The sequence below is a fragment of the Symphalangus syndactylus genome, chromosome X, assembly GCF_028878055.3.
Source record: "Symphalangus syndactylus isolate Jambi chromosome X, NHGRI_mSymSyn1-v2.1_pri, whole genome shotgun sequence".
Taxonomy (NCBI): Eukaryota; Metazoa; Chordata; class Mammalia; order Primates; family Hylobatidae; genus Symphalangus; species Symphalangus syndactylus.
Window position 1 is genome coordinate 86,779,173 of NC_072447.2, and position 22,545 is coordinate 86,801,717.

General features: G+C 34.4%; 1 pseudogene; it reads right to left on the reverse strand.

Moving 5' to 3' along the window:
• The window catches only part of LOC129475345 (charged multivesicular body protein 1B2-like), a 68,970-nt pseudogene extending 53,650 nt beyond the window's left edge, over positions 1-15,320 (reverse strand).
• Between the last annotated feature and the right edge of the window lie 7,225 nt (positions 15,321-22,545).

Genomic DNA, 22,545 nt, shown 5'->3' on the forward strand with positions numbered 1-22,545 from the left:
CACAAGCTTCAATAGCCAATTCGATCAAGTGGAAGAAAGGATATCAGTGATTGAAGATAAAATTAATGAAATAAAGCAAGAAGACAAGGTTAGAGAAAAAAGAGTAATTTTTACTCTTTTGAACAAAGCCTCCAAGAAATATGGGGCTATGTGAAAAGACCAAATCTACATTTGTTTGGTGTACCTGGAAGTGATGGGGAGAATGGAACCAAGCTGGAAAACACTCATCAGGATACTACCCAGGAGAACTTCCCCAATCTAGCAAGGTAGGCCAACATTCAAATTAAGGAAATACAGAGAAGACCACAAAGATACTCCTCGAGAAGAGTAACTCCAAGACACATAATTGCAAGATTCTGCAAGGTTGAAATGAAGGGAAAAATGCTAAGGGCAGCCAGAGAGAAAGGTCAGGTTACCCACAAAGGGAAGCCCATCAGACTAACAGCGGACCTCTCGGCAGAAACTCTACAAGCCAGAAGAGAGTGGGGGCCAATATTCAACATTCTTACAGAAAAGAATTTTCAACCTAGAATTTCATATCCTGCCAAACTAAGCCTCATAAGTGAAGGAGAAATAAAATCCTTTACAGACAAGCAAATGCTGACAGATTTTGTCACCACCAGGCCAGCCTTACAAGAGCTCCTAATGCTATCCCTCCCCACTCCCCCCACCCCACAACAGGGAGTTAATGGGTGCAGCACACCAACATAGCACATGTATACATATGTAACAAACCTGCATGTTGTGCACATGTACCTTAGAACTTAAAGTATTAAAAAAAGAGCTCCTGAAGAAAACACTAAATATAGAAAATAACAACCGGTACCAGCCACTGCAAAAACATGCCAAATTGTAAAGTCCATCAATGCTAGGAAGAAACTGCATCAACTAACAGGCAAAATAACCAGCTAACAATCATAACGACAGGATCAAATTCACACATAACAATATGAACCTTAAATGTAAATGGGCTAAATGCCCCAATTAAAAGACACAGACTGGCAAATTGGATAAAGAGTCAAGACCCATCAGTATGCTGTATTCAGGAGACCCATCTCACGTGCAGAGACACATATAGGCTCAAAATAATGGGATAGACGAAGATATACCAAGAAAATGGAAAGCAAAAAAAAAAACCAGGGGTTGCAATCCTAGTCCCTGATAAAACAAACTTTAAACCAACAAAGATCAAAAGAGACAAAGAAAGCCATTACATAATGGTAAAGGGATCAATTCAACAAGAAGAGCTAACTATCCTAAATATATATGCACCCAATACAGTAGTACTCAGATTCCTAGAGCAAGTCCTTGGAGACCTACAAAGGGACTTAGACTCCCACACAATAATAATGGGAGATTTTAACACCCCACTGTCAATATTAGACAGATCAACAAGACAGAAGGTTAACAAGGATATCCAGGACTTGAACTCAGCTCTGGACCAAGTGGACCTAATAGACATCTACAGAACTCTCCACCACAAATCAACAGAATATACATTCTTCTCAGCACCATATCATACTTATTCCAAAATTGACCATATAGTTGGAGAGAAAAGCACTCCTCAGCAAATGTAAAAGAACAGAAATCACAACAAACTGTCTCTCACATCACAGTGTAATCAAATTAGGATAAAGAAACTCACTCAAAAACCCACAACTACATGGAAACTAACAACCTGCTCCTGAATGACTACTGAGTAAATAATGAAATGAAGGCAGAAAAAAAGATGTTCTTTGAAACCAATGAGAACAAAGACACAATGTACCAGAGTCTCTGGGACACATTTTAAGCAGTGTGTAGAGGGAGATTAATAGCACTAAATGTCCAAAAGAGAAAGCAGGAAAGATCTAAAATCAACACCCTAACATTGCAATTAAAACAACTAGAGACCCAAGAGCAAACAAATTCAAAAGCTGGCAGAAGACAAAAAATAACTAAGATCAGAGCAGAACTGAAAGAGATAGAGAAACAAAAAGCCCTTCAAAAAATCAATGAAGCCAGGAGCTGGTGTGTTGAAAAGATCAACAAAATTGATGGACCACTAGCAAGACCAATAAAGAAAAAAGAGAGAAGAATCAAATAGATGCAATAAAAAATGATAAAGAGGATATCACCACTGATCCCACAGAAATAGAAACTACCATCAGAGAATACTATAAACACCTCCATGCAGATAAACTAGAAAATCTAGAAGAAATTGATAAATTCCTGGACACATACACCCTACCAAGATTAAACCAGGAAGACATTGAATCCCCGAAAACACCAATAACAGGCTTTGAAATTGAGGCAATAATTAATAGCCTACCAACCAAAAACAGTCCAGGACCAGATGGATTCACAGCTGCATTCTACCAGAGGTACAAAGAGGAGCTGGTACCATTCCTTCTGAAACTATTCCAATCAAGACAAAGAGGGAATCCTCCCTAACTCATTTTATGAGGCCAGCATCATCCTGACACCAAAGCCTGGCAGAGACAAAACAAAAAAAGAGAATTTTAGACAAATATCCCTGATGAACATCAATGCAAAAATCCTCAATAAAATACTGGTAAACCGAATCCAGCAGCACATCAAAAAGCTTATTCACCACGATCAAGTGGGCTTCATCCCTGGGATGGAAGGCTTGTTCAACATAGGCAAATCAATAAACGTAATCCACCAAATAAACAGAACCAAAGAGAAAAACCACATGATTATCTCAATAGATGCAGAAAAGGCCTTCGACAAAATTCAACAGCCCTTCATGCTAAAAACTCTCAATAAACTAGGTATTGATGGAACGTATCTCAAAATAATAACAGCTATTTATGACAAACACATAGCCAATATCATGCTGAATGGGCAAAAACTGGACACATTCCCTTTGAAAACTGGCACAAGACAGGGATGCCCTCTCTCACCACTCCTATTCAACATAATGTTGGAAGTTATGGCCCGGGCAATCAGGCAAGAGAAAGAAATAAGGGGTATTAAATTAGGAAAAGAAGAAGTCAAATTGTCCCTGTTTGCAGATGACATGATTGTATATTTTGAAAACCCCATCGTCTCAGCCCAAAATCTTCTTAAGCTGATAAGCAACTTCAGCATAGTCTCAGGATACAAAATGAATGTGCAAAAATCACAAGCATTCCTACACACCAATAACAGAGAGCCAAATCATAAGTGAACTCCCATTCACAATTGCTACAAAGAGAATAAAATACCTAGGAATCCAACTTACAAGGGATGTGAAGGACCTCTTCAAGGAGAACTACAAACCACTGCTCAACTAAATAAAAGAGAGCACAAACAAATGGAAGAATATTCCATGCTCATGGATAGGAAGAATCAATATCGTGAAAATGGCCATACTACCCAAAGTAATTTACAGATTCAGGGGTATCTCCATCCAGCTACCAATGACTTTCTTCACAATGGACAAAACTACTTTAAAGTTAATATGGAACCAAAAAAGAGCCTGCATTGCCAAGTCAATCCTAAGTAAGAAAAACAAAGCTGGTGGCATCACACTACCTGACTTCAAACTATACTACAAGGCTACAGTAACCAAAACAGCATGGTACTGGTACCAAAACAGAGATATAGACCAATGGAACAGAACAGAGGTCTCAGAAATAACACCACACATCTACAACCATCTGATCTTTGACAAACCTGACAAAAACAAGAAATGGGGAAACGATTCCCTATTTAATAAATGGTGCTGGGAAAACTGGTTAGCCATATGTAGAAAGCTGAAACTGGATCCCTTCCTTACACCTTATACAAATTAATTCAAGATGGATTAAAGACTTAAATGTTAGATCTAAAACTATAAAAACCCTAGAAGAAAACTGAGGAAATACCATTCAGGACATAAGCATGGGCAAGGACCTTATGACTAAAACACCAAAAGCAATGCCAACAAAAGCCAAAATTGACAAATGGGATCTAATTAAACTAAAGAGCTTCTGCACAGCAAAAGAAACTACCATCAGAGTGAACAGGCAACCTACAGAATGGGAGAAAATTTTTGCAATCTACTCATCTGACAAAAGGCTAATATCCAGAATCTACAAAGAACTTAAACAAATTTAAAAGAAAAAATCAAACAACCCCATCAAAAATTGGGCAAAAGATATGAACAGACACTTTTCAAAAGAAGACATTTATGCAGCCAACAGACACATGAAAAAATGCTCATCATCACTGGTCATCAGAGAAATGAAAATCAAAACCACAATGAGATACCATCTCACACCAGTTAGAATGGCCATCATTAAAAAGTCAGGAAACAACAGGTGCTGGAGAGGATGTGGAGAAATAGGAATGCTTTTACACTGTTGGTGGGACTGTAAACTAGTTCAACCATTGTGGAAGTCAGTGTGGCAATTTCCTCAAGAATTTAGAGCTAGAAATACCATTTGACCCAGCAATCCCGTTACTGGGTATATACTCAAAGGGTTATAAATCATGCTGCTATAAAGACACATGCACACATATATTTATTGCAGCACTATTCACAATAGCGAAGACTTGGAACGAACCCAAATGTCCATCAATGATAGACTAGATTAAGAAAATGTGGCACATATACACCATGGAATACTATGCAGCCATAAAAAATGATGAGTTCATGTCCTTTTTAGGGACTTGAATGAAGCTGGAAATCATCATTCTTAGCAAACTATCGCAAGGACAGAAAACCAAACACCACATGTTCTCCCTCATAGGTAGGAACTGAACAATGAGAACACTTGGACACAGGGAGGGGAACATCACACACTGGGGCCTGTTTTAGGGTGAGGGGATGGGGGAGGGATAGCATTAGGAGAAATATCTAATGTAAATGACGAATTAATGGGTGCAGCAAACAAACATGGCACATGTATTCGTATGTAACAAACCTGCATGTATACATGTACCCTAGAACTTAAAGTATAATATATATAAATATATATTAATATACATATAAATATATATTAATATGTATATTAATATATATATTAATATGTATATTAATATATATATTAATATGTATGTTAATATATATATTAATATGTATGTTAATATATATTAATATGTATGTTAATATATATTAATATGTATGTTAATATATTAATATGTATGTTAATATATTAATATGTATATTAATATATAAATATATAAAAATATATAAAAATATATAAATATATAATTTATATTTTAATAATTTTATATATAATTATAAATATATAATTTATATATATTTATATATTTTTATATATTAATATATTAATATACATATTAATATTGATATACATATTAATATATTAATATATATTAATATACATATTAATATATATTTATATGTATATTAATATATATTTTTATATATTATACTTTAAGTTCTAGTTATATATATATATTAACATGCATATTAATATATATATTAACATGCATATTAATATATATATTAACATACCTATTAATATATATATTAATATACCTATTAATATATATTTATATATTAATATACCTATTAATATATATTTATATATTAATATACCTATTAATATATATTTATATATTAATATACCTATTAATATATATTTATATATTAATATACCTATTAATATATATTTATATATTAATATACCTATTAATATATATTTATATATTAATATACCTATTAATATATATTTATATATTAATATACCTATTAATATATATTTATATATTAATATACCTATTAATATATATTTATATATTAATATGTATGTTAATATATATATTAATATGTATGTTAATATATATATTAATATGTATGTTAATATATATTAATATGTATGTTAATATATATTAATATGTATGTTAATATATATATTAATATGTATGTTAATATATATATTAATATGTATGTTAATATATATATTAATATTAAATAAATATTTATAAATATTATAAATATATATATTTATATTAAATAAATATTTATAAATATTATAAATATATATTTATATATATATAAATATAAATATATATTTATAAATATATATAAATATAAATATGTATTTATAAATATATATATAAATATAAATATATATAAATATATATAAATATAAATATATATTTATATATAAATATATATATATAAATATATACATATCACCTTATATGGGTTTCTGTTATAACACATCTAATTTAATATATATTGTTGATTCATTAACATTGACTTCACAGGCAACAGCACTATGATTCATGCTTGAAAGAAGCTTCTCTAATGCATGGATTTTCCCCATAAGACACATCACAACCTTATTGCCCTTAGAAACACTAGGAAGCGCTTCAGCAGTATGCTTGAGGAACACTTTAAACAATAAAATTACCAACAAAAAGCACAAAAATACAAAAATATGTGGCACTAAGTAGGAAGCAAAAAAAGACACTTGTTTACAGTATGCAAACTGAAGAGCATTAATTGCCTTGTCCTGCTTCAGCTGGGAACACGCACATTGGGCAAAATCAATTTTTACTGCTCTGTTTATGTCCTGGAATAACCATGAAATTGCCCCAACTATTGATTTTTCAGGTTACCAATTTTAGAAGGCAGGAAAATTTGCAAATAGAGCATCTTAGGACAATGAATATCTACTGTATTTCATAAGAAACAAAATTATGTTTCACATAATGAAAAGCTTAGTGAGCATAGAGATTAGTAACCACATGGGTAAATCCAGAGAAATACTGATTATACAAGATAATCGTACTGTTTAATTTTGGAAATAAGAAGGCAGAACTAGCATACACAATGAAAATACAATACAGACAATGGAGTGACTGAAGTTCAATATTTTAAAATCTTTGTATTATTCGGAAAGAAAACATTTCTGATTAAACTGACATTAAATAAACTACCCATGTTAAAATGTCAAGGGTACTGCTGAAGAAGCAGTGTGTAATTTCCAAAACAATAAAGGAAAAAATGGAGTGAATCACTTAATAAATCCAAAAAGCAGCAAAAGAGAAGTGAATCACAAAGAAAACAGGCCACACAGAAATTACACAATAAAAGGACAGAAATATCCCCAAAATGTCAGGATGGACTAAGAAAATATTAGAACAAATTACAACGATGTGCTTTAAACGGGACTTTAAGACATGAAGGCATAGAAAGGCTAGAGGTAAAAAGACAGAAAAAGTTATGCCCAGACAAATACTGTCCTAAAATAAGCAGCTACATCTTTATTAGTATCAATCAAAACAGACTACGTAAAGCAGTATTATAATTTTTAAGAGGGGTCACTATAAAATGATAAAAAGTACATTCATGAATTGATGAAATAATTATAGATTTCCATGTACTCTTCTAGCATAGCTTCAAAGTGTCTTTGTGTATGCATATTTTAAACCGACAGAAGTTAACAAGTCTTTGGAGATACTAATAAAACTCTTTCAGTTATCTAACAAAACTACATAAGGAGATAGAAGTATGAAAGACCCTATTAAGAAGCAGACTTTAATAATTACACAGAGAATTATGGCTAGTTATGCCCCAATAATTTGAGAATACACATCTTCCTCAAGTATATGAAAACTCATCATGTATTGGGCCATAAAGCAAATCTGAAATAAGAGATACCAGACAAATCTACTATCTAACCATTATTCAATAATTTACTAATTGATATGTGAATTCTCTTCATGTTACAAAAAGAATGGATAAATTTTAGTATATTTCTACAATGAAAAACCATATAGAAGTGAAAATGAATATCATGAATGAATCCCAAATATCATTTTGTTTAAAAAAGAAAATAGCAATATAATTCCACACATAAAATTTGGAAATATCTAATATATAGCTTTATCTTAGGAATGTACATGTGGTAAAACATAAACACATGGAAATCATAAACATCAACGTTTAGATAATGGTACCTTTGGTGGGAGAAGGAAGGTGAGTTGGTAATATTTTATTTCTTAAGCCTAGTGGTAGGTAACTGTGTTTGTTTTATTTCTTGTGGTTTTTAGGGAGATAAAGATTAAAATTACATAATTTTTAAAAATTATTCAGATAAAAGGTTAGATTAAGAGCTTATGGTCCTTGTTCCATGAGATTGTATCTTCATTTTAAAAAGGAGGGTTGTTTGAAAATTAAAAGAAAAAAAAATCTCGTATTAAATATAAACAGATGTTCCTCAACTTACAATGAGGTTATGTTTGGATAAACCCACTGTAAGTTAAAAATATCCTAAGTTGAAAATCCATTTAGCACCTAACCTACTGAACATTGTAGCTTAGCTTAGCCTAGCCTTCAAATGTGCTCAGAATACTTACATTAGCCTGTAGTTGGGCAAAGATCATCTAACACAAAGCCAATTATGTAATAAAGTGCTGAATATCTCATGTTATTTCTTGAATACTGTAATTTAGTGAATGCTTGTTTAAATATACTGTACAGTATTCAATAAATTACACATTATATAAAGAATGATTGAAATAATGGTTGTATGGGTGCTCAAAATATGGTGTCTACTAAATTGCGTATCACCTTCACACTACGGTAAAGTCAAAAAATTGAAAGTAAATCTCTGCTAGAATATGGACAACACTGTCAAGAATGTCTAACAATATTATTACTGAACATGTTTGTGCTTGATATAAATTTAATATAAAGTAGCAGCTTTTCAGGGCTCTGTTTTCACATATTCTTTTCCTAAACTTTAAGTATACTGTTAGAAATACAAATTTGAAGTTTATACAATGTCAGTAGCTACTTACTCTGAAATTCCTGTTATTTTGCATATAACATTATATACTTTTATGTACTTTACTATAACTCTGTTTACATGTCTAATTCTTCAACTAGACTATGGGTATCCTGGTAATAAGGATGAGACCTAATCATCATTGTATCATCAGCCTAGTATAATGCTTAACAGAAGTGAAGTATTTGATATCTTTAAGTAAAGGAATAGTAGAAGTGTTCTTGCAGTGTTATATGAGTTGTGGAGAAAAAAGCACCACTGATGCCGGGGAAGAAGATTCAGTTATACATTTAAATTTACAAACAAATTTATACCAAAAGAATGCTGTTTATTTGTGCTACATATTAGGATTCCACATACAATTTCATTCAGAATAAAAGGGCTCTGCTGCTGAGAGTTAGAAAACTAATGTCATAGATGTTCTGCAACATTTTTACTTCATGAACTGATATAATTAAAAGTACAAATATATCAGCACCAAAAATGTAGGAAGGAGAGTCTCACAAGAAAGGGTAGCTCTTAAAACTGAGTACATTTAGCTTTGCAAAATAGATTACCCTTTTTAATTTTTCCCATTTTGACTTGATCAAGAAACCTCATCACAGACCAAAATATTGCACAGTGTTTCAAATCTGGTTCATAACTCAATTCAGTAGCTGAATTGATGCTATTATTTTCCACATCAGCAGTCTATTTTCTCCACTTCAACATAGAGAATCCTCACTTATTGTAGTATACATAGAGGATAGTTATTTGAACAGTAGACACTTGAATTTAAGGAAATCTCATATCCTGGTTTTAGAAACTACCCAATAGTTACAAGCAGGATTTAGACTAGGGATGTTTTCATTTCTGGCTTACCACAGAAGATTCATCATCAGAGAAATGCTGGTGTCATAAGCTAACTGGGCTACATATACACATATGAATGTGTTTGGCAGTGGTGCTTTGGGCATCCTTTGTTGCAAAATGAATTCCTCTATCTCAAAAGTAATTTTCCCCATGACTCAACGGATTATTATTCCTATTGCTGCCACTGCTGCCGGCGTTAATGCTTTAATACCTTACTTAACCAATATTCTCAAGTATTATGGTGTTTCACATAAAGACATTTTAAGGTGTGGTTCAGGTTCAATTTTAAATGCCTAAACTTCTTTTTTAAAAAACTGGGACTACCTTAAAAATGATTTATGCATCCTTTAAGTAATATACAAAATGGTACACATTTTCCTAATCACTCAGAATCCATCTGATAGTTGTTAATAACTGTTATTTGATGTAATTGATAGTTTTCTGTTTCCTCCTTTGATGTCAGGCTGTCAATTGTCACTTCTACTGTTTGTATACCTATGTCTTGTAGCCCTCTCTTTCTCTCTCTCTTTCTCTCTCTCTCTCTCTGTTGTTAATATGAAGGTCTAAGAAATAATTAAAGATGGTAGATTTTGGAAAAAAAAAAGTCAGTAAGTTCTGATTTATAATGACAGGTGGGCCAGAGAGCTCACATAGCTAGAGACAGAACTAGGGCAGTAACCCAGTCCTCTCGTTCACAGTCACTGTATTTTCAATACCTGATCTAGGTAGTAGGATTCTTAACTGGAGGTATCTCACTTCCTTGGGTTAGATTCATCCAGCCCCTGTGAGGTTTAGCACATACCGTTATGCTTGCTTTTCAGTTAATATAAACCATAACCCTGACTCTGAGAAACTGATTTCAACGGTCTCCACTAATGGCATCAGGTTTCTTTCCTCATCCCAAAATCCATGCAAAAGCAAAAAACCACCTCGCTTGGACCTTGAGATTGATAAATAAGGAAATCAATAAGTAGCTGAACATTTAGATTTCAAATTTTCAAAAAGTATTAATTCCCTTCCAATTTTACAAAATCAAAATTTAAAATATTACATCATACAAATGTACCTTTTAAATGGGAATATCTATGAAACAGATTTGTCTTCAAGAGAATCTAGGCTAGCCTTTCCCATAAAGTGATTGTGTAGATTCATATCTTTTTCAAACTCCTTTTAAAGCAAAACCCTAAGTAGACTATCAACATATAGAAAAAGTAGCTCTGCATAACCCATAGGACTCCATCAAACATAACTTAATTGTGCTGTAAGTTCTAGAGGCACTGCAGAAAATGAAGAGACTTCAGAGCCCAGCCTAGGTTGTTTACTCCATGCTTACAAGCCCTGTGGCTTTCATAGCTTTAATTTCCTCTTCTATAAAATGGAGATAATATCATTTGTCTCCCAGTGCTGCTTTGGGAATCATAGATAACGTATACAAAATCCTCAGCACAAAATTTGCCATATAGTAGTCCAATAAATGAGAGCTATTGTAATTACCTCCTTGTGACTTTGCTAAGTCACCTACATTAATTGGGTAATAATAAAAAGTCTGAATGTCTCTTTAAAACACTAATATAATTTCTTTTATTTGTAGTTACACTGTTGACAGAGAAAGTGCGGAAATCAGCTATGTCTTAGATCACTGCTTTGAAATCCAAATAAGAATCATTAGGGTTCAACATATTTACTGTACATATAGAAGGAAGCTTTGCTTTTAGAATTGAATGCAATTATTTTCCTGAATAAAAATTGTTATACTCAGTTTACCATAGAAATTCACAGTAGAAATATGTCCCCTCTGCCTCTCTGAAATGGATGGAAAAACATCAAGTGAAAATAAGTCATCCAAACACAGCATGGCAGAAGCTATTTTATTCCAAGTGTCAAAAGCAGGATTATGCAATCTCCTGGGTACACAGAAGTTGGATATAAAGCAGGTAAGAGAAAGGAAATAAAAATGTTCCACTAGCAGCTGCCCTAGAATAAGGCAGCAGTACCAATACTATAGATTGTTTATTCATGCATTTGACAACAAGTGGCATTTTGCATCCAACTTTCCTCCTTTTCAGCTCACAGCATCTTAAGCATTCTTTGTATATTTAGGGGAAGTAGAGTTTGGGATCAGAGAATCACAGGAGGATTATCAGAATTGAAAGGAACTTTACAGATAATTTGTCAACCTCCTCATTTCGCTGATGTGAAAACTGAAGTCCAGAGATGAATAACTGAGAAAAAATTGCTGAATACAAGAACAAGGAGGAATTCGAGTCCAGCTCAACTCTTATTTCCCTCTTTGCATTTTAACTTTCATAGGGAATTGCTCAGAATTGGCCCTCAAATGGAGTCAAATGATGAACCATAAATAATCGTTATATTTAACACTTACTATAAAACATTTTACTGACTAGTCAGGCCATAAATTATAGGGCTACTGTCAAGTAAATTTTAAAAGCAAATTTGAAATATTAATATCTTAGTCAAAATACCATTTTTCAGCACTATCAAAGCCTCAGAGACTAAGAGTAATTAGTTCTGCTTTAGGATTTAGAGAGATTCAGAAGATTCAAAATGGGTAACATATTTTTAAAGTAGCTGGCAATCTTTGCCTATAACACAGTCTCAGCTGTCTGGGTGACTACGGAAGGAGACAATACCAATCTAGAACATCCATCTCTCTACTTTCAGAATATGTACAGTACTTATTACCTACTTTGTTGGTTCTTAACCTTTTTCACGTTAGAATCTCTTAGAGAAAGATGACAGCTGTAGACAGTCTTCCCAAGAAAATGCATATGCTACCATACAAACTTTTGCACACAATTTCAAAGAGTTTAGCAAGTCCACAGTGGGATCAAGAATTGCTGTTCTACAATGAGAACATAGGGGAACAGGGAGAGGAACATCACACACCGGGGCCTGTCAGGGGGTGGGGGGCAAGAGGAGGGATAGCATTAGGAGAAATACCTAATGTAGATGAGGGGTTGATGGGTGCAGCAAACCACCATGGCACATGTATACCTATATAACAAACCTGCATGTTCTGCACATCTATCCCAGAATTTAAAGGATAATTTAAAAAAAAAAATGCTGTTCTAGCATTCATCTCAGTTAATATGTGCTTCCTTGTATTGTTATTTATTCCCACCCATGTGTGTCCTGGCTTCACCAGATCAAAAGCTGCTCAAAGTTGGGGATGGATCTTATAACCCTCTATGTATCCATAGCCTAGGTGCATTGTTTAGCCCATGGTAGAGATTCAAATATACGCTAATAATTAAATCTTAATAGAAGTTAACTTATTTTGTGCCCACTATGGGCCCAGTGCTGTTTAAGGAAATGAGGATTCAAAGATTATAAATATAAAAGCCATCCTTCAGCAACTCACAGTCTAATGCAAGAGATAAATAAGTAAACATATGATTACAATGGGAGGCTTGGGGAGGCTACAGGTGGTAAAACACGGGGAAAAGAGGACAGGATCGAAACTGGTGGGAACTGATACTCTCAAATTTCTAGTTTTGGAGGGGATGGTAGGTTAGAAGATTAGGAAGATGGAAAATCTCCTGTAAATGAAGCACGCTTGAGCTAAGTCCAACAACAACAAAATGAGTTATGGGTTACCCACAAGAGAGGTAAAACTGTAGAGAAGCAAAAAGAGAGAAAGCAAGCGAGAGAGAGAGCGACCGCGTCCGTGTCAGAGAGAGAAAGCTTGGACCAGAAAAGTATCCCTTATTTTTTTACTGTTGTTTCATCCCTATAGTTAATCTAACCCTAGTCCCTAAACACCTTGTGTAAATATTGCTCCAAAGACAGAAGTCAAAATGATAATGCTAATCGAATTGTGTCGGCACAGTCTTCTTATATACTATAACAAAGGGATTTTTGCATTTATAAGGGTGACAAGTGGTACTCAAGATAGAGCTCAACTTATTTATGGAAGAGGGCTCTGAGTCCATATGTCATTCTCCTGTTCTATACTCCAAGAAAAAGGTCTGGACTGAACATATTCCACATAAATGAACCAAGAGACTTAATCACAGTCAGATGGTATGAGTCAAGTTAAAGCTCCTTTTTTTTTTTTTTTTTTTGTAGACTGAAGGGAAGTTAATCGTTCACTTTTGTTGGGTATTAAACTATTGATAACAGTACCATTAACTTCGTTTACAGTCAGGCATTCCTTTCAGTTAAAGAAAATTGGTCAGTATAATAGTTACCTTTTTATCAGAAATTACATAAGGTAGATTTAGACCAAAAATAACTTGATTAGAGTAGGAAACAAAAACTCGTTTAGAGCTATTACCTCAAATACTTCTAAAGGTCCTGGGAAAAGGGATACGATTTGTAATTTATTTCCTCATACTTAAAAGCATGTTCAAAACTTTACAATTTAATAAGCACTTCCATTTCATCTTCACAACAGCTTTATGAAGTTGGCAGGTCAGTTATACGTTACAGACGAGTAAGCTTTGCAGGAGGCTATATGACCTGTCCTAACTCACAGGCTTAAGATAAACTGGGATTAGAAATTGATTTGACTCATATTCCAGTGCTCTTCCCTTTATTATGCTGATACAACTACACTTCCTTTATTATCCTTTAAACTGTAGTGATAAGTAGGCCTTTTAGTCATCTACTATGTTGATGAAATGACCTATCGGTGCCCATCAAGGGTTCATATTTTATTCTCGGCCAGTCCAGCACATGATATAATGTTAACAATATTCTCAGTATGGCTTACATAATTCTTTCACCAAATGTCTTTCTATATTGTAGGCTTACCAGCGAATGAAGCCAAAAGAGCTTTAACATAAGCTATCAAACAACTACTATTACTCACATTTTATTATTTTGCCAAGTTTCATTCAGTGGCAGTATACCAAGCTATTCTATTTTCCATAATACCAACTCCTTGAAGAAGAGGAATTACAACATTTCCGTTGTGAAAAACAATTTCATCCTTCAATTCAGGGCTTTAGACAGCTTGGTTCTAAACTCCGACCTCATTTCTTAAGTGGGAACACAGGTGCAATTGATGAATTTTATAGCTTTAGGGAACTATATGAGTTTCCTCATGTGTTAAATCCTATTATTAAGCAAGCAATCATATTAGTTTGGAGGCTTGGTGTTAAGCACTTTACCTCCTTACCGGTCACCTCTACCCAGGAAAAGAAGTGAAGTTCAACAAAAGCTATCTGTCCTAGTACTGCACTCAAAACCTACACCTACACCCTAAACCTCTGGCAAACTCCTGTTGCCTTGCCTCTGTTCTCGCACAGTTTCCCAACAATTTCAAAGCGGACGAATTCACTAAAGGACAGGTGACAGAAGCTCTCAGAGTGGGAGGGCTCGCGTTCTAAATCTCAAACCAGTACGGCGACTCCCCTGACCATTCCCTAAAGCAGTCCCACCTCCCCTGATTCTAGGATGGCAGCGAGTCCCAGGAAAAAAAAAAAAAAAAAAAAAAACAGAAAAACTAAAACCAAGCTGCTGGAGCCCACCAATCGGTGCCAGCGCTCTCATCCCTCCACAGCTAGACCAAAAAGGTCACTACCTGGCACCTCCCAGGGTCCCAACCTCTGCCCTCCACCCCTTTCCCTATGCCCTAAGAGCAGCTTTTCAAACAGGAAAGGATACTCCCCATATTCGACATGGTCCCACGACTTTTCTCGGGAGGCGAATGCCCGGGGCAGCAGCACGGGTGGGACGGGAGGGCGTCCGGAGTCCTGCGCTAGTCCTGAATAGCCCGCACGCGCAGCTACTAGGTTTGCAATCCCATTTCCTGTTTCTGCTCCTGGGCCGAGGGGGCGGGGCCGGGTGCCTCCAAGGGGCGGGGCTGGTGCAACTCCAAAATGGCTGCCGCAGGGAGCGGCGGTTAGGACGAGTTCCGGTCGCTTGGGGGCGTTGGGGGGCTCGAGGGCAAGAGGTTACGCGCCCCAGCTCCCACCTTGGGTCCTTCGCCTGCACCCAGTCTAACCTGGCACCTAAAGGTTTCGTCACCCAGCCAACCTTCTAGTTCTTTCTTTTGTCCTGCTCCAAAGTCTTCTTAACCTTCCGCTCCACCTCTTTCCTCAGATTTCACTCTATCCTTGGCCCCTCACCATTGTCTCAGAGTTTAAGCCTTAACGGATGAAGGAAAAAGGTATAGGGCTTTTAACGTATTTTTCAAAAAATTATAATCGTATAAAATAAGGGCCTAAGGGATAGCGCGGCTGGTAAATTTGAGTTGTGAAGTTCACTTACGGCGTTAAAAAGCTTCATGATCCTTGAAGTTGTAGGCTAGACTTAATAGGTAAAGTTTATGTGAAATATGTATTCGCACTAACTTTTTTTTCCAATAGATATATAAGATACGAAAATTACTATGAAGTCTATAATGTGCAAGGAGGTTAAGTGAAATACTAGATAGTAGTTGGCGTTTTATATGTGACATGAAAATGTTCCAAAGTTATTAGACACTGTGGATTTATGGAAAGGAAGGACATCCTGGGAATTGTCGATTCATTTCAATTCAAAACCCTTGGAAATTCCAAGGAAGAACTGAGATTTTGCTTTGGGGAAAACAATTAGTATATTCTCTTACTAAGAAATTTAACAAGTTTGACGAATTTTTTTCCCATCTTTAATGTTTCAATATATAGGGGAAATAAGCATCTAATTGGATAAGCTTCTTCTTATCTTTGTTTCTTTTTGAAACAAACGTGGATCTAAAAACTACTGTTCTACTCTTTGGTGTTAATGTAATTGGTGGTAGGCTTCAGACTGTTACCCTAATTACAAACCTTCGATGCTGGAAAAACAAACGTTTTAAAATACAAGGTTCTAGGAAAGTACAACCTGGAAACCACTTCGGTAGGTAAAACTGTATAAAGATTGCTTTATTTTTGATGTCCCTATATATTTGAGAATTAAGACTTACTTTACAGAAACAGATAAAACTTATCAGATTTCATCATTGTTTGATCAGTTTCTATACTAGATAAACAGTTGTATTTCACTGTTGGAGAATTTCTTTTGGTATAAAGATAAAAAACATTAAAAAAAAGGTTTTCCCTGGACTCTTAGTATTTTTTTAACACAGCTATTTCAAAAAAATCCATATATAGACCAGAACAATCCACTAAAGCTAAAGCATTTTCAAGTTTCATATAAAGATTAAGTTCCTAGACTTACATGTAGCTAAGCTATAAGAATAAACCTTTTTTAAAAAGTGTTTTGAAAATGTTTTGTGGAATTTCTTAAGGAAAAGGTTTTTAGGATAGGATCAGTTTTTTAGTAAAATTAAAATCTGAAGATATTTGTTGTTAGGGTATTTGTTGTTGATGTCCGCCTTAAGTAAAAAACGAATTGTAGCCTGTGCTGACCACTTAGAAAATTAAGAAGTGGTTTTTGTTTTTGTGAGTTCCAAACTAAATTTGACTCCAAAAATTTCCCTCTTGTTTTTCTTAGATATCTGATTTCTTAAAGCGAGGTTTATATTTGTCTTAAAACTTAGGCACAGGAATAGCATTATTTATTTAAAGTACATGTGTATTCATTTATAACTGGTGTTGTTAAAAGCAACAAACAAATCTGTTAAAGTAAAACTTTTTATCATAGAGAAAATATAAAAAGGAAAGAAAATATAACATTTTAGTTGTATATTAAATATTGAATACCTATAAAATATTTATAAAATGTGTGTACAAAATAAAAGCAATATAACAAATACATACTTGTGAACTATCACCCAATTTAAGCAAAAGGATATTATACCCTTTAAATTCCCTTGTGTACTCCTTTCTAATCACATTTATTTTCTTCATTTTTAGAGGCAGCTGCTGTCTTGAATTTATGTATAATTTTTCTGGGGTTTTTTTGTTTTTTTTTTTGAGACGGGATCTCGCTCTTTCGCCCAGCCCGGAGTGCAGTGGCGCCATCTCGGCTCACTGCAAGCTCCGCCTCCCGGGTTCCCGCCATTCTCCTGCCTCAGCCCCCCGAGTAGCTGGGACTACAGGTGCCCGCCACTGCGCCCGGCTAATTTTTTGTATTTTTAATAGAGACGGGGTTTAACCATGTTAACCAGGATGGTCTCGATCTCCTGACCTCGTGATCCGCCCGCCTCGGCCTCCCAAAGTGCTGGGATTATAGGTGTGAGCCACCGCGCCCGACCAATTTTTCTGTTTTATAGTTGTACTGTAGTATTTGCATCTCTAACCAACATATCCTTTAGTGCTGCCTATTTATTAATTTTGTGTACATGAAATGATACTGCTTTTCTTCTTCTGTGATTTCTGTAACTCATAATGTTCCTCAACCAGGTTATTGTGCATAGCTATGGCTGGCTTACTCATTTTCACTGTTCTACAGTTTTCCACCATACGAATATATTGTAATTTATCTGTTCTGGTGATGGACATTTGGGTCGTTTCCAGTAAATATGTTAGTATGAAATCTGGATTTGCTTATTTTATCATAGTAATGATTAAGGTTAACGTTTAAAAATCCAAATGTTATCTTTAAAAATATAACTTTCCTTTTTTTTTTTGGAGTTGGAGTCTCGCTCTGTCGCCCAGGCTGGAGTGCAGTGCGATCTTGGCTCGGTGCAACTTCTGCTTCCTGGGTTCAAGAGATTCTCCTGCCTCAGCCTCCCCAGTAACTGGGACTACAGGCGCACGCCGCCACACCTGGCTAATTTTTTGTATTTTAGTGGAGACGGAGTTTCACCGTGTTGCCCAGGCTAGTCTCAAACTCCTGAGCTCAGGCAATCCACCTGCCTCGGCCTCCCAAAGTGCTAGGATTACAGGCGTGATAATTTTCCTCTTTCACTGTAGGTACAATTATTCATTCTTTATTATATTTATTCAGATTTTTTGTTTTGGATTATGTCACATCTTGGCTTTGTTTCTTCCTGTCTACCAGATTTAGCAATACCTTCTACCCTGTTTCACCTAAATAGGCTGCTACCTTTTTCTCCTTTCACCGTTAGAACAGGGCTACAATAGTAGAGACAATAGATGTAGGATCTTCCAAATTGTTATTTGGGGACCTAATTAACTCTACTTATGAAAGCTTAGCTAACGTAACATCAGTCACATATTGATAAATCAGATATGGCGGATACTTAGAAGGTGTGAAATTTGACTGGGATAATTGAGATGTAAAGAACCAATACAGTATCTTAACTCAGCAGCTATTGAACATGTTAAAATTTGACATGAGCAAAACTAATGTGGAAAATTGTAATTCCTCAGTAAATTGAATAACTTTTTTATGATTAATTATGATCGCTTCTCGGCCTTTTGGCTAAGATCAAGTGTGATTAATTATGCTAAGTTCTCTAAATGTTTTGAACCCAGTGTGTTACAGAGAACAAACTTTGTTTAAGTTAAAAACATTTATGAAACAATTCCAGTTAAGATTCTAAGCCGCTTAATTTTTAATATTATGATTGTTTTGTCTTAACACATTTTTTGTTATCTTCTAACAAATGATTTTAAGATGATCAGAAAATTAAATGGTACTTGACAAACTCCCATTGAAGTAAAAAGAGTTCACTAGAAATGAAGAGAGCATAGTGTCATATTTCTCAAACTTTGATGTCCTTGTTAAAAATGCAGATGACTGGGCCTCACTTCTGCAGATTCTGATAGAGTAAATTTGCAGTGAGATCCAGGAGTCTGTGTTTTGCTTCTGTTTGCATAATGGAAATAAGTTTTATAGAATTATACAAATCATTTATTGCATAAAATAGCTTAACTGGGCTGAAACTTAATAGTTTACAGAATGTCTCATATACATCATTTCATTTGATACCTAAAGTAATCAGAGGTAATCTGGCCAGGCATTATCCTTTATTTTTAACCAATTAGAAAAACAACAAAAAATCCCAAAACAAACACAGCAACAACAACAAAAACAGAAGCTCAGAGAGATTATTTGGTTTGCCTAGGTATTCAACCTAGGTCTTCTTGATTCCCAATGCAGTACTTTTGAATGTGTGTAGCAGACAGGCAAAGCAGAATCACAAATAAGACCACTTCTGTTGCTTGCTTTCTATAGCTCAGGTGCCCATTTAGTATAAGAGTAAAATGAGGACTTATTCTAGCTGACTGGCAATCTTTCTAGTTTGTATATGAAGAAATAGACTCAGTTTCCTAAAAATTTGAGAGAGGTCGAAACTGAGGGTCTTTCCTACTTATAATAGAAAAACTGTTTTTTCCCCCTGGGCAGGCAGTGTACACTTTGCTGGTTTCATAGTTCTGGTGTTTTAGGTTTAATTTGAACATTAGCCTAGCCTAGAACTCTTCAAGTGACAAGTAAAAAGATTAGAGCTACAGAAGAGGTAAAGCAGTATTAACAGAAGCAAATAGATGATATTGTAGGGAACAGAAGCTTAAAGACAAGAGAAGTGGGTTTTAGTGGTGGTCACAGGTGACCTGAAAAAGTATCCAATTCATAATTTGGAAGTGACAGATAAACATAAGGAGACAAGATGAGAAGCTGAATGTAGGATTTAAATGAATAGAATAAAATGAAAAAAAAGTCTTGGAAAATTAGAAAAAATAAATCTACATGTTTACTATTTCTCAAAGTGCTAATATTTGATCTTTATTTTAATAATAAATGTCACGTTTGGTGATTATATAGTTATCAGAAATATATATATATATATGTAGAGAGAGAGAGTTATCAAAAAGATTGTTTCTCTAAAACTCTTTGATTTTAACAGAATATCCAAGACTTACAATTTCTCTTTGACAGGAAACCTTTTCAAAACTTGAATAATAAAAACGAAGTTTTATTATTACTTGAGTTGATTGATTATTAAAAGATGATATGGTAGGAAATAATAAAACATGTGCTATTATTACAGATACTTTAGGGATAATTCCAAATTAGGTTTGAGAATTGTAGGATTCAAAAATTCTTCAATGTAAGCATAGTGCTCAGAAAACTCATTTTTAATAAACATTTTCCTTATCTCTATGATTTTACTATCCAAGAGCTGTTTGAAAAAAAAAGCTCTTAAGGGAAGAAAAAGTAAAAATAAGAGACTTATCAGAAAGGCAGGTGAGGGCAAGGTTAAAAACAAAGCAAAACAAAAAGCTCTCTTAAAGGACTATACTACTCTGCACTCCCGTATCCCATTTTACTGACCATAGAACCTACACATTTAATTCTAGATATGGCTTTTATTTACTGTTACTTTCTTACTTCTCTTCATTCTAGATTGATTCTCAAGTCTCTAATCCAAAATCTGTGAAATTCATGATTCTTATTACTTTACCTGGTAATTGATCAGAACAGAGTGTAGCATGCTTTGTAAATTTCTCAATTTCTCTATGTTTTATTACCCACATTCTATGATTTTTGAATATTTTTTCTAAAATTTGCAATAATATGTACCAAAATTCTCACCTCTAGATCATAGTTTCTCAAGCAGAACTGTAGACATTTCGGTCTGGACAATGTTTTGAGGAGACTGTCCTGTGCAGTGTAATACTTAGCAGCATCTCTGACCTCTACTCCCCAAATGCCAATAGCACCTTCTTTCCCAAGTTTTGACAGCCAAAAATGTCTCCAGACATTGCCAAATATCCTTTGAAGGACAGAATCACCCCCAGATAACCATTTATCTAGCTATAGAATTATCTAATGCTGCCTTTACATTAAACCAACAGACAAATGATGACAATAGCAACAGAAACATTCAGCCCACTCTTTTTCAGGATTAGCCACAGCAAGAGCAAAACAACAACATCATTCCTAGCTTTTGAACCAGTTTTCTAAAGTTGGTAAGATATGAATCCAATACTTTGAAGTCATTGTAAAAATTTTCACTTTGGAGGCAGTGGAAAGAACAGGGCATTTGGAATCATTCATTTGTGACTATGCACATTTGCAAAAATTCTCTGAAGTATTTACCAGAAGTGGGATTACTGAGACACAGGGTAGAAATAGCTATTTTACTGTAAATAAAAGAAATACTATTTTATATGTTAAAAGATTTTATATATTGCAAATGATGATTCATAAAGGAGTTAAATTAGCATGCATCATACGGAAAAGCTGGCTTTTATTTGGGATTTGTGCCTTAAAAGTCAGACATGACTGCTTATTTCAAAAACAGTTCAGTGAAATACTGATTGCCTACTGTGTGCTCAGCATTGCTCATCTGACATATCAGAAACAGAATACTGAGCTGGATAGACTATGGGTCTGATCCAAAATGGCTTTTATTATGTTCTCGTTCACTCAAAAGGAAATATTATTTACAGGACAAGATCAGTGTATAAGGCAAAAGTCCATAAAGCATATCAGGTTAAATTCCTATCTGATTTGCATAGCTAGCTCTGATCTAGGTTGGTAATATGCTTTTATCCTCTCTGAACCTCAGAATTGTAAAAACCATTGTTTGTCAGTTGTAGCTGAGGTATACTGAAAATAATTCTTTTCTTAAAATGTGTATTGGGTAAGGCATGTGAAGATATATAGAGAAAAAATACGGATCATTTAACCTACCATGTAACTAGAATAAAAAAGACATTCAATTAAAAGATAAATTCAAAATAAGAATTTATTTTAAAAAAAAAGGAACTATAAGAACTATAAGCCAATCTCATGGGTACCCTTGGCCTTAGATGACAGCAACTTACTCAAATGATACTTACCAGACTTTTCATAGAACTTTACATTAAGATGTTCACTTTCACTACAACATGTCTCAAGTTCCATATTTGGCCCAAAAACCGTACAATTTTGTTTCATAAATGATTGTGTGTCTAAGCTGCTTGAAAACAAAACAGTGAGAGTCTATGGTAACTGAACTCAACTGACCCATTTCTAAGTCAGGTCCTAAACGGAGGCTTAATGAGAATGAGGCAATGATCCAGACTATACAGAAATTAATAACTTTCTATTTCTTTTTTATGCAGATTAATTATTTGTGAAAAGAAATTATCTAACACTTCTCATCTATCTA